The sequence below is a fragment of the Tenrec ecaudatus genome, chromosome 11, assembly GCF_050624435.1.
Source record: "Tenrec ecaudatus isolate mTenEca1 chromosome 11, mTenEca1.hap1, whole genome shotgun sequence".
NCBI lineage: Eukaryota > Metazoa > Chordata > Mammalia > Afrosoricida > Tenrecidae > Tenrec > Tenrec ecaudatus.
In genome coordinates this window covers 107,262,712-107,273,288 of record NC_134540.1, presented here as the reverse complement: position 1 = coordinate 107,273,288, position 10,577 = coordinate 107,262,712, and the positions used below count along the sequence as shown (strand labels likewise).

Here is a 10,577-nt window from a genome sequence, read left to right as displayed (position 1 = left end):
TATCCCTTCATCATATTTGGGCTTTGTTATTATCATCTTTGGATCTTATAGGCTGGTGTGGTTCTTCGATGTGGGCTTAGCTGATGTCTCACTAAGATGACTGCTTGTTTGAATACAAGCCTTTAAGACCCCAGACACTATTCCAATTGATAGCCAGGCACCATCTGCTTTCGTCACCACACTTTGCTGTAGCACCCTATCTTCAATGATCTTTTTGTGAAGCAAAGGTCAAGCAGGCCTTGTTATAAGAACTAACTTGTTGAAGTAGGCCTAGAATTACACGGAAGCCCAGAATCCATCTGCTTGTCCTTGGGTTATGAACAACTCTGGTTTACTTTAGTGGTCTTCTCTTATTACAGCAAGAACAAAAACTAGAACCAACAAGAACAACAAGAGCACAACAAAACATAAAAAAAGAAACTAAAAAGTAAAACATTGTCAATCATCCCCTTAGACAATTGCATCGATAACATCAATAAATCAGTAATTCATCCAATGACATGGAATTTAAGATGATCTTGATGTGAGGGGCTTATGCAAGCATAGTCAAATTGCTAGCTGCAATCCAAGAGTTGTTTCTTTTTACAGACTGATTTCATAATTGATTACACTTGATCTTAGCCAAAAGGCCGAGAAGCGATTTCGTAATTTATTGAGCTATTTACTTTGAGCATGGGGCTTGGTGCTAGGGGAAATTTTCCTGCATCACCTTTTGCAAGGATGAGTCAATTTCTTTCTTTTTTTTTTTTTTTAGGATGAGTCAATTTCATGGCAATTGTTTTTTTTTTTATTTTGGGGGATCCTCAGGTGTTTTCCTGCTAACATCTTCATCTGCCTCATCAATGAAATCCCTGATATTGGATTGCCCTATTCACTCCAGAGTTGAACTCCTCCATAGATCCTTTACCTGCCTGGGAATCTTCAAAGACAACCTTGAATGTGAAACTGGAAAGATCATAACCAAAGAATCAATAGGACCAACGGTTCTTGGTGGGCAAGGGAGAGGAGGCGTCGTGGGGTGGGGATGGAGTGGCGTAGTGATGAGAAAATAACCACAGGGACAGGGCAATAGCAAGGGATTTAAAACTGACAGTGAGAAGGGTGCAGCATTCTTGGTCATATTTGATCAACTGAAATGTGTCCGAGAGGAATTAGAGAGGTGAACGATGTATTAACATGATAGTGGGGCAGGAGGAAAGAAAAAGAGGAAAGGATAATGTGGTAGTTATATAATCCGTTGTCAATTTGAGAGGATTACGAGCGAAGCGGTGGAGTCCAGCCTGTCAATCATTGTATAGCCTATGAGGTCTCTGTGTGGGCATTGCCTTCCCTGCGGATTCTGGGAACTCCGGTATTTCCTCCCCGGATGTGGAAGACACACTCTCTCTATGCTCACTCCCTTGGGGACTCTCAACTGATAAGGCTCACGCCCTTCGAGACATCCCTGAGAAGCCACATGGACTTACCCTGATGCAACCAGAGCTCTGAGAGCTGGAGAAGCCACGTGGAGACCCCTGCCAGTGCTGAGATGCTTCCACTGCCACTATATCCACAAGACTTCCCACCCACTGGCCTGTGATCTTCCTGCATTCGGCATTATTGCATGTGCTTCATGAGTCTGAAGAGAACTTTATAGATTAATATCAGACTTATGGACTTGATCTGGACTGGACTGGAATGTGTTCTCAATATTCAATTGCTCTTGTATATAAACCTCTTTCTCATACACATGAGTGTCTCTGGATTTGTTTCTCTAGTGTACCCAGACTAACACAAATAAAGTAAAAATTTATATATGTAGGTAGAAATATAGATATGTATATATGTAAATATATAAATATATATATATATATGCAGATGGACTTTGGACCTCTACTTAAATCTTACCTCAATACAAGAATGTTTTGTTCTAATAATGTGACAGTGTATGATACTCACCTTCCTGACACTATCGCAGCAGAAAAATGGGTGCAAAGCTAATGTGAAGAAAGCTGATGGTGCCCAGTTATTCAAAGATAGAGTGTCTGGAGTCTTAAAGGCTTGAAGGTAAACAAGCAGCCATCAAGCAGGGAGGCAACAAAGCCCACATGGAAGAAGCACAGCAGCCTGTGTGATCACGAGGTGTTGATGGGAACAGGCATCAGAAATTCAAAAACAAGCAATCAAATTGATGTGAAGCGTAAGCAAAATTGAGACCCCCAAATCCACTTGCCATACAATTTGGCAGTCCCTCACAAATGGACCACACAGAAGGGGTGATATATCCAGGGTGCAGTATAGCACTGATGAACCATGTAACCAGTTCTTTAGTCCTCTAGTTCTTTAATATTCCCTCCCCTTTCTATTCTGGTCTTAGTTTCCCCTCATTAATCTTGTGAGACCTGTGTATGTTCATCTGTATAATTAAGATCATTTGACGCATGAAATTCAAGACAGGTAAACCCTTCAGAAATAGTAATGGAAGAGATGATTCCCTGAGCGTGTGGGACCAGGGTGGGAGCGAGAGGGAGCCGATAGCAATGACGATTGTATAACTCCACTTGAGGGGAGCGAATAACAGAATTATAAGTGAGCGAATACATCAGCTGGTGTAAGATACAGTATACTAATAATAATAAGGGTTCCTGGGGGGCAGGACGGGGGAGGGGAGGGATAAAGGGAAGCTGACATCAAAAAGTTCAAGGAGAAAATGTGTTGAAAATGATGGTGGCAGCAATTGTACAACTCTGCTTGATTTAATTGAATGATGGGGTGTTTTAATATCCATAAGAGCTCCCAAGAAAATGATTTTTTTTAAATCAAGCTTTAGGTGCCTGACGGATCTTCCTCAGTCTTCTTTATTCTAGAACCTAGAAGATATTACTTCTTTTTTTAAAAAAAATGTATTCTTTTTTTTAAATCACTTTATTGGGGTTCATACAACTCTTATCACAATCCATACATACATCAACTGAGTAAAGCACACTTATACATTCGTTGCCCTCGTCATTCTCAAAATTTGCCTTCTACTTGGGTTCCTGGAATCAGCTCATTTTCCTTTTTTTCCCTCCTCTTCCCTCCCTGCTCCCCCCTCCCTCATGAACCCTTAATCATTTATAAATTATTATTTTATCTTATCTTACACTGCCCAGCGTCTCCCTTCACCCACTTTCCTGTTGCCCATTCCCCAGCGAGGAGGTTATATATAGATCCCCGAGATCGGTTCCCCATTTCTACGCCCCCTTCCCTCCCGGTGTCGCCACTCTCACCGTTGGTCCTGAGAGGTTCATCTGTCCTAGAATCCCTGTGTTTCCAGATCCCAACTGTACCGCTGTGCATCCTCTGGTCTAACCAGGTTTGCAAGGTAGAATTGGGGTCATGATAGTTGAGATTACTTCTTAAGGTGGGGCCAAAAACCCACAAGCACCATCAATGCTGTCTAGAAATGCAGAATCTGAGGCTACGCCAGGACCTAATGAATCAGAACCTACATTTTCCCCAGGTCACCAGATGATTTCCATAAAGTGCAATTTGAGAGGCCTGGCTTCCTGATTTGCAGGGGAGAATTCTTCTAATGTCCTGTTTCAGGGCACTTACTCCTCAGCAGGGCTTCAAGCTGGTTCTGCCTGGTTTAGTCATGACTGATGGAGCAAAACTGGAAGAGATCATAATTTGCAAAACATAGCTATATCAGAATGATAACTGGAAGGGGGGATTACAGGTCAAAGTCCTGCGAGAAGACTAATTTCCATCTTAGCCAACAAGGGCAGCATGTGTGTTGCATAGCAAGCAAATCTCTAGCCTGCCAGAGTCCAATATAATGGTGCCCTACTCGAAGACGCACCGCTTGAATGTGTGCCGCACAGATTCTGGTAGAGATGCTATGAGTTGCAGTCAACTCAGTGGCAAAGAATTTGGATTTTGTTTAGTGCTTTTTCCAATCGTTTAAAGAGTAGCCTTGGAATGTTGTCCATACTATCATTAAAATAGTATCTTTCTAAAATTTTATTTAGTAGACAGCACTTTTTTATATACAGAGTATGTCTAAGAGCTTTACAAACATTACCTTATTTAATCCTCAAAACCATCCCCGTTTGAAGATGAGGAAAGGCAGGCACAGAGGTGAAGCTATTGCTTACACTCTCACCTAATAAATGACAAATTGGGATTCAAACCCAGAGAGGCTGGATAGGCCAAGGTCATCTATGCTCTCTCTAGAAGGGGAGGGGGGCATGTAAACACACAAGGAGTAGGAGCAGTAGGGTCCTGAGTCCAAAGTGCTTTAGTCCCGCCTCCCCTCCCCCCAAATTAAATTTTGTTTTAATAGATAGCATAATCGTGTGACAGAGTTTTGGCCAAGCTGTTTCCAGTCAAAAAGTGCTGATGTAAAAATGCCACACACAAAAGAAACAAATGGTCCACAAAACATTCATTTCTCTAAGTACACAGTAGTCACTTCTCCTGTTTTCAACAAGCCTAAGACTCCATTTTGAGCGGAAGGAGTATCATTTTTCTGTATCTAAATCTTGAAGAGACTGAAGGACTGGCTTCACAAACCTCACTTTCCTTCTCTGAAGAACAAGGTGGTTCTGTTAGATGAAAAAGTTTGTCAAGTGAGAGTAAGGAATTTTCCAACTCGAATGAAATGTTTTTAAAAAGAGTGAACAAGTAAAACTTCTATTTTGGTTTGATTTTGAGAGATGGCACGGCTTAGTATTCTTTAAAGTGATTCCGAGCTGCTTCTGTGCCTTTTGAATTAATCATAATGTTCGGTACAGAGTCTCCTGAGTAAATAGTGTCTCAGCTCTCTGGCAAAGATCAAGAAAACACAAGCCCAGAAAAGCAAATTGTATTTCTACTGATGCAAGAGTGCCCTCTACTGGTCACGTGAAGTAGCTTTTGCCTTTTAAAGGGCACCTCTTAGAGGCCTGGTGCACAGCACAATTTTTCAGTTTCCAAAAGACTAGGGAGCAGTTCTAATCTGATACACAAGGGGTTCTCATGAGTTGAAATCAATTTGAAGGTAACCGTTGCTGTTTTTCCTTCTGTAGCATTATAATCAAGTAAAATTTCCTCTGAGCTAGGCCCAGCTAGTTAGAACTGGAGACACAGAAATATAACGCAGAAGTCCAATCTTTAAAAGAAAACTCAGTCTATGGAGAAAACTCAAATCAGATCATGCTAATGCAATCCGAGGGCTGTGTCACTGGGGCTTGCCTGCTGTCTCTGTAAATTTATAATCACAAAGGTGCATACAAGAGCCCAAATCAAGCAAAACAACACAATGCCCTCCTGTTAGGGAAGGAAGACTGGTGACTCACCCTCGCCTTTCTCTGTGCACAAACACAGCCAAACAGGAGCCCGTGGCTAAGAGTGCTGCCTTCAGATCTACGCTCCTGGGAGGATGCTTGAGCTCCAGCATGGGTACAAGAAAGGTTGGAGAAAACAAGCCAGGGATTAACAGAGACAAGTGTTGATTTTGACGTAATATTGGTAAGTGCATCTAAAAGTTAATGACCTATCAAAGCACAGCCACAGTAGCCCAGATGACATGGTAGCGGCACAATGATAAACACATAGACCAGCGGAACACAATAGAGGCCCAGAAATAAAGTCGTCCACCTACAGGCAACTGATCTTCAACAAAGGACCATTAAATGGAAAGAGATAGTCTCTTCAACAAATAGTGCTGACAAATTGGATTTCCATCTGCAGAAGATTGAAACCTCACCCCTCGTAGAAAGATAAACTCAGGATGGATCCGAGACCTAAATGTAAAATCCCAGAGCTGTAAAGATCATCAAAAACAGGGACCCGCGCAAGGGCCCTATTACAGTGTGTAGACACACTGTCAACGATCATGGAAGCAGAGTAGAGGACAAAATAGATAACTGGATCCTACTAAAAATAACACACTTTTGTGCATCAAAAGACTCCATGAAAAGAGTAAAAAGAGAACCCACAGACTGGGCAAAAACTTTGGCAGCTACACAACACACAAGAAAACTCTAAGAAAAATAAACCAATCCAATTAAAAAGTAGGCAAAAGGACATTGACAATTAATTAAAAATGGCATCTGAATGGCTAACAAATATGAAAAAATGCTCACGATCATTAGCTGAGAGATGCAAATCAAAGTAACAATGAGATATGACCTGATACCAACAATGCCAGAACAATTAAAAAGAAAACAAATGGTGGAGAGGGTACAGCGAGATTGGAAATTCCATCCATTGCCGGTGGCTCAGTAAGCCTGTACATCCACTGTAGAAAGGAATATGGTACTGCCTCAAACAACTAGGAATATTAATTTTATAGGATCCAGCAATACCTATGCTATATATATCCACTATAGAAGTAAAAGACATAAATCAAATAGACATATGCACTCCCATGTTCATGGAAGCACTTTCACAATAGTGAGAAGTTGGAAAAAGCTCAAGCACCCATCAGTGGGAGAATGGATAAAGAAATGTTGGTACATGCACACCATGGGATACTATGCATTGATAACAGATGGACCTGAAGAACATTATGCTGAGTGAATTCAGTGCATCACAAAAGGAGGAATGTTGCATGGGACCACTACTGTAAGGATAAAAACTAAGATTAAAAACTTGCATGACAAAGGAAATAGGCTTTGGAAGCTACCAAACGGGGGTGGGCAGGGGAGGAAAGATGAAGCAGTGAGCTGGAGGACGCATTGAGCTGGGTATAGGGAGGAGTGAAGACCACAGAGAGGAGAGATCATCAGAGAAGGGGCTGGGATAAAGCACTGGGCCTGTGATGAAAGGTTTGACAGTTAAATGTAGAGTTAGTACTCTGAAGTGGAAAACACCCCCACTCATGCACACTACAAATAAGAATCAAATTTAACTAATAACCAAGACCTAAGACACTTTTAGTAACAAGATTCTAGTTTATCTTCTCACTAGATTTTTTTCCCCTGATAGAATTCTATTTGTGTTTTTCAAACTAGATCAGGAGACTATTTCAATTTCCAACATTATCTATCTATCTATACACATCCCCCTGCCCCCATCCACTTCTCTTCTTAGACCTTTCCCAGGCCTGGACACACTCCGTGAATGATGTGCCTTTACTCTGTGTCTGCTCTGTACTTCCAGTCACTGTAGAGAAAAGTTCTATAGGTAACATACCAGTGTAGGGATTCAAATAATCTAGCAAGTGGTTTGCTGCCCTAATGACCATTTTATGTATTAAAAAATGATATACTGAAAGGTATATGATATACTGAAAGGTAGCTTATTATTTCAGTTAACAATGAAGGAGGTACACAAAACTAGAAGATCAGAAAGTTTTAGAATATGAAATAATACCTGACAAAAACAATGAAACTGTTCATTAAACTCTTCCCGTATTGCTTCTTGATTGCCATCCTCACTGCAATATTCTTCCCTCTTGTCGGAGCCTCATTGGCTGTGTGATTTATCCTTGTAAGCATCTTTCCGCTGCAAGAGAAGGATCCGATTCCTTTAGCGGTAGATGAATTAGACAACAGTCATTGCGTCTGACATATTAGAAAATGTTAGGTGACTTCTCTTCTCTGCACATGTTATGTTCTTCTTTGAAAATTCCCTTTCCACTTCTGCTGAACTTACAGCACTTGTTGTGACAATATTTTTAGCTCTTTGGATACTTTTAGGAATTGCATAATTCACTCACACCAAAAATCCAAAGACTAGAGACCTCGCTCTCGAACCTTGAGCATACATGGTGGGGAAAAATTAAAAATGAAGACTTATAGAAAACTTGCTGCCTATTGTAATAAAAGTCACACCCACTAATGCCATGACAGTTTACCATTACCTAGGAGAGTGCCATGACACTTCCAACCCGCCCCCAAACTTATCAGAACAATCACAAATATTCCTTTTCTTAGTTATCATAGAGTTGTAAATGTAGAGTAACCATCTCTGCACTGTACCATCAGGGGTCAGTCTCCACACTGGAGATCCCTCCAGGATGTCCTTTCACTTTGATATAAATGCTTGGCTGAGTGAGCTATGCCTTTGTAGTACTTTCCTACTGAATTAGGGCCATGACTCTGAGTCTTTGAAATGACATGGGACACGAGGCCAGGGACATCCAGAGGATAACAAACTGACACATTGTTTTAGCAAACCTGCACAAGGATCTTTTCCAAGTGTTTCAAGTGTTGAGCAAAGATGTCACTTTGAGAACAAGGGTGGACTGACCAAGTCATAGTATTTCAGCTACCTTATATGCATATGAAAATTGGACAATGAATAAGGAAGATGGGAGGGTCACTGATGTATTTGAATTCTAGTTTTGGCAAAGAATATTGAAAGTACCATGGACTGCCAGAAAAACAAACATCTCTCTTGGAGGACATACTGCTAGAATTCTCCTTAGAAGCGAGGGTAGGAATACCTCTTTACACATTCTTAAGGCATGTTATTAGGAGAGACTAGTCCCTGGGGAAAAAGAAACATCTTACGCGGTCAAGTAGAAGGTCATCAATAAAGAGGACCCTCAGGGGATGGACTGACACAGTGGCCACGGTTACGGGATCAAACACAACAATTGTGAGGATGGCACAGGACCAGGACATTCGGTTATACCAAGGTGGTTATGAGTACCAATTTGAGGGTACTTAAACAATCCTTGAAATCTTTCAAGAATTCAATTAAAATATTCAAGCAGCTATATATTCAGCTGCCACTTGATAGCAGAAAAATGTTTTCTCCAGCATATGAGGGTTGGAGGTACAGGGAATCCAGGGTGGATGATACCTTCAGGACCAAGGGTGTGAGGGACGATGCTGGGAGAGTGGAGGGTGAGTGGGTTGGAAAGGGGGAACTGATTACAAGGATCCACATGTGACCTCTTCCCTGGGAGAGGGACAGCAGAGAAGGGGGGAAGGGAGACTCCGGATAGGGCAAGATATGACAAAATAACGATGTATAAATTACCAAGGGCATATGAGGGAGGGGGGACTGGGGAGGGAGGGGAAAAAAAAAGAGGACCTGATGCAAGGGGCTTAAGTGGAGAGCAAATGCCTTGAGAATGATTGGGGCAGGGAATGTGAGGATGTGCTTTATACAATTGATGTATGTATATGTATGGATTGTGCTAAGAGTTGTATGAGTCCCTAATAAAATGTAAAAGAAGAAAAGAGAAAAAAATGATTAGGGAAAAGACTGTACAGATGTGCTTTATACAATTGATGTATGTATATGTATGAACTGTGAAAAGAATTATATGAGCCCCAAAAAATTGTTAAAATAAAAAAATAAAAAAAAATGTTTTCTCCAACATTCGAATCAATTTCCTCCCTCTTTCCCAAAACAATTAATTCTCAAGCCTAATGATTAAGGTTTTCAGTGAAAGAAAAAATGATGTAAAATGAAGACCAAGAAAGTCTAGGCAGGGATGTGGGGTGTCTATCCTCAATCAGTTCAGAGAACATTACCTTAGAGGAAGCAAATCTCAAAATACAGACACTTGTTGCTTTCTGTGTATATTTTTATGGGCTGAAAAGAGACCCAAGAACCTGAAGAAACTCCTGAACAAGTACTCTGTGAACAAAATCCGCCCTAAGAGATCATTGTACTCAGGATATTACAAAGTTGTATACAGGAACTTGTTACCTAGTAAGTGGGCATTTTGTGTTCCATTTCTCAGCACTTGAAAAGCTTTTAGATGCAAAACTGATTTGGTTTTGAACCGGATTGTGGCAGAATTGTACAATACTTCTTGATGGGACTCTTATCTACATGAGCTCCCAATGAAATGTTTATTTTTTTTTTAAAGTACTGGGAAAACAAAAAATGTAAACCTGATTTGGGAATGGAGGCTCCCGATCCAGCTTCATTTTATAGACCGACCCCGAGATCGCCGTGGAGCCAAGCGGTCCGGGATGTCAAACCCAGCACCGTAGGATGCTCTGCGAAGGGAAGGAGGCGCAGGGCCAGTGCCACGGGCCTGGGGGGTGGGAAGCAGGAAGGTAGCGGGAGGCATCTAGGACTGTCCTTGGAGACCCCAACACTTGGGGACTTCCTTCCCACTTTCCCCCAAACCCTCAGTCTACACTGTGGAGGGGATGCGGTTGGCAGAGGCCCATCAGGCGGCTGCCTTCTTCCCCAATTCTGGGAACCTAAAACGCAGCCGGGCCGGGGAGAACCCCAGTCAGCGTACAAGGTCATCGAACCAGCACTAATAGAATGACTGCCCGGGGTCCTGATTTAGAATTGCGGGGAATTCTTCAGAAATCCATCCCAGTGGAAAACGAGGCTCTGTGCGCGCGGCCTCGCGGGCAGGTTGATCAGCTCTCCCTGCCGGATCCTTCCACATTAATCGTCCGTAGAGGTAATGTCGGAGAGGAGGGAGGCCATAGTTTTAAAGTCATAGCATCGCAGCCCCCGGAGCGGGCAAGAGGCCCTGGCCGGTCCGCAGAGCAGGTAGGGCAGGGCCGGGCAGGGCCGGGAGCGCGAGCTGGCCTGAGAGAAACGGTCGGCCCGCAGGGACAGGGCACCGCCACCGCCGCTCTCGCGCCGCGTCTGCCCGACGCCGCCGCCTTCCGCTTCCGGTCCCGCCGGCGCCTGCGCTCCGG

General features: G+C 42.6%; 1 pseudogene; it reads right to left on the bottom strand.

Annotated features, from left to right (window-relative positions):
* Positions 1 to 481: 481 nt before the first annotated feature.
* LOC142461872 (U2 spliceosomal RNA) lies at positions 482 to 641 on the bottom strand (annotated as a pseudogene).
* Between the last annotated feature and the right edge of the window lie 9,936 nt (positions 642 to 10,577).